The following is a 3374-nucleotide window of genomic DNA, read 5'->3' as shown; positions in this document are numbered from 1 at the left end:
CTCAGGCATTCCTACTCTCTAAACACCACAGCCCAACGTGGGGCTCGAACCCACGACCTGAGATTAGAGTCTCATGCTCTACCGACTGAGCTAGCCAGGCACTTCTTAACCTTTTGTTGCCCTTCGGGCCTGGGACCCGTGCAGTTTTACCCATAGTGTTGTCCTTCGAGTCCCCGGGACCCGTGGCGTTGTACTTTGGGTTCCAGGGAGCCGTAGCATTGTCCCTTGGGTCCCGGGGACCCAAAGACCACGTCAAGGGTCCTTTGGGTCCCGGGGACCCTTGACATTGTCCTTCGGGTCCATAGGACCCGTGGCATTGGCCTTGCGGGTCCCAAGGACCTGTGGCATTGTCCTTCGGTCCCGGGGACCCTTTACGTTGTCCTTCGGTCCATAGACCCTTGCCATTGTCCCTCGGGTCCATAGGACCCTTTACATTGTCCTTCGGGTCCATAGACCCTTGACGTTGTCCTTTGGGTCCCGGGGACCCTTGCCGTTGTCCTTCGGGTCCATAGGACCCGTGGCATTGGCCTTGCGGGTCCAAGGACCCGTGGCATTGTCCTTCGGGTCCAGGGACCCATGACGTTGTCCTTCGGGTTCCAGGGACCCTTGGCATTGCCCTTATGGGTCCTTGGGACCCGTGGCATTGTCCTTCGGGCACGGGCACCCTTGACGTTGTCCTTTGGGTTCCAGGGACCCGTGGCATTGGCCTTATGGGTTTCTTGGGACCTGTGGCATTGTCCTTCGGGTCCCAGGGACCCGTGGCATTGGCCTTATGGGTTCTTGGGACCCGTGGCATTGTCCTTCGGGTCCCTGGGACCCGTGGCATTGTCCTTCGGGTCCCGAGGACCCTTGACGTTGTCTTTCGGGTTCCAGGGACCCGTGGCATTGACCTCATGGGTCCTTGGGACCCGTGGCATTGTCCTTCGGGTCCCGGGGACCCTTGACGTTGTCCTTTGGGTCCTAGGGACCCGTGGCATTGTTCTTTCGGGTCACATGGACCCGTGCCGTTGTCCTTTTGGGTCACGGGGACACGTGTTGTTGTCCTTCGGGTCCCTAGGACCCGCGACATTGTCCTTCGGGTCCCAGGGACTCGTGGAATAATTGTCCTTCAGGTCACAGGGACCCTTGGCATTGGTGGTACACTCAATCGGACGTATTAGTTCTGCTACCCTCCCATCGTCCTGCTTTTGAGTCCCGGGATTCTGGCCAATGGCTTGTAGTTGTAGTAAAAACAGGAAAGGCAAAGGCGAGTGGAAAGGGAGGTTAAAAAATAAAACTAAAGGCTTGACATCAGTCTACTCATTATTTTCATTACACACACCCAACACACACAATATACACTTTAGACACATTTGTCTTCTTGTGTCGTCATTTTTTTTCACGTCATCTTGTTTTGGACCTGTGCACTTGTTGCACGTGGCTCGGCACAGCCGGGGAGCAGCTGCAGCATGGCCCGTCTTTTGACTCAGGAGTTGAAGCTGCATCGGATTCTCGTGAGCGGCGTTGCCGCTAGCAATGTCTCCGCTGAAGTCAAGTACAAAAAGGAGAAAACCCACAAGAGGCCTGCGACAAACACGACGACGACAACCACCACCGTGACTGTGATGGCGGTGGGTGTGCGTCACAAGAGGACCAACACATACACGACCACAGCGGCGAAAAAGACTACTGCTGCTACGACGACGACAACAAAGATGATGACCAAGGCCAAGTGGACGTTGACGTTCAAGACGAAGAGGAGAACAAGTTGAAGAAGAAGAAGTAGAGGAAGAAGAAGACAAGACAAAAAAGTACAAGTAGGAGAAGACGACGAAGAAGAAAAAGAAAGAGAAGCAGAAGAAGAAGAAGAAGAAAGGAAGGGTAGTGAAGACGAGGGCAAGAGGAGGATGAGGAAACATTTGTCATTGCCACGCTACCGAAAAAGAACAAACCCGACCAAGAAGAGGACACAACAGACGATGCTGTTTGTGGCTGCCACAAATCTCGAGGGTCAAAGGAGATGCGCCACAGCCGGAAAGTGGAAAGAGATGGACTCACGGACCTGCGAGCCTACCTCGGGCTGCTGCTCCTCGCGGGCGTGTACCGGTCCCGCAACGAGGCCTTGGAGAGCCTGTGGCACGAGGAGAGCGGCAGGCCATTTTCCGCGCCACAATGCCAATCAAGCAGTTCCACGCGTACTCTAGACTGTTGCGATTTGACGACCGTGTGTCAAGAGCTGCCCAATGAGCCTCGGACAAACTGGCGGCCGTACGAGAGGTGTGGGACGAGTGGACGCGGCAGCTGCCTCGCCTCTACAACCCGGGCACCGACGTGACGGTGGACGAGCAGCTGGTGCCCTTTCGAGGTGTTGTATTTGTTGCTTTGTTGTTGTTTTCGTTTGTTTTTTTTGTACCATTGCCGTACAATTGTCTTAGTGTGTGTGTGTGTGTTACATTTTTTCTTCCATCTCTTTCCATCATGTTCCATCTTCTTGTTTGGACACGCCACTTTCACACACCCAAGAGGGATCTGGTCGCCCGCGTGGTGCTGGACGTGACCGAGGGCCTGAGGGGCCCGCGTAACGTGACGTGCGACAACTTTTTCACCTCCTACGCGCTGGCCCAGCGGCTGCTCGTCGAGCGGCACCTCACCGCGGTGGGCACGATGGGCAAAAACAAGCCTGAGCTGCCGGGGGCGTTGCCCGCCACAAAGGGCCGCGTGGACAAAGCCCCGAACAAACCTTGAATCTGTTTTGGATAAACACACACATGGGGCATGTTGAGTAGTCACCTGGTCGCTAATGTAACTTGAAGAAGCTCCACATTTGACAGTATTGACTGGAAACGATAGTAATCAGTCCCATATGGTCTAGCGTTTAGGATTCCTGGTTTTCACCCAGGTGGCCCGGGTTCAACTCCCGGTATGGGAATCGATGAAGGTCTCTAGCAAGATAAGTAAGCTCTTTATTATTGGTCTTGTATTAAATCATAGATGTAGTTTGACGTACTACTCGTCATTAATGGAGGAAAATAGTAACAACCCCAGGTTTGTCTTCAGCACTGTAGCCAGGCTGACGGAAGGTTATATGGTTATACAGATATATATATATATATATATATACGGATATAGGTTGCCCATTCTTCATTTAGACTTACCAGCAACATTGTTATGATACAAACCTGCTTGAACAATTCTTTTTAAAGACTTGTGTATGGAACACAAATGATATGACAATGTCTGAAGTGTTCAGGTATGTCAAATGGACAACTCACTCTACGCCTGAACAGGGACTTGAACCCCTGACCCTCAGATTAAAAGTCTGATGCTCTACCGACTGAGCTACCCAGGCTTCTGAAGCAGCTGACTGTGGAAAAAACAATCTGCTGAACTACAAA

General features: G+C 52.8%; 1 non-coding gene across 1 annotated transcript; it reads left to right on the top strand.

Moving 5' to 3' along the window:
• The first annotated feature begins 2836 nt into the window (after positions 1 to 2836).
• Positions 2837 to 2908, top strand: trnae-uuc (transfer RNA glutamic acid (anticodon UUC)). Its single transcript has one exon. It is a non-coding gene; the product is annotated as a tRNA-Glu (tRNA).
• Positions 2909 to 3374: the final 466 nt, after the last annotated feature.

Source organism: Etheostoma spectabile, unplaced genomic scaffold, assembly GCF_008692095.1.
Source record: "Etheostoma spectabile isolate EspeVRDwgs_2016 unplaced genomic scaffold, UIUC_Espe_1.0 scaffold00005393, whole genome shotgun sequence".
NCBI lineage: Eukaryota > Metazoa > Chordata > Actinopteri > Perciformes > Percidae > Etheostoma > Etheostoma spectabile.
Note: the sequence above shows the minus strand (reverse complement) of the source record. Positions and strands in the feature narration are given on the sequence as shown.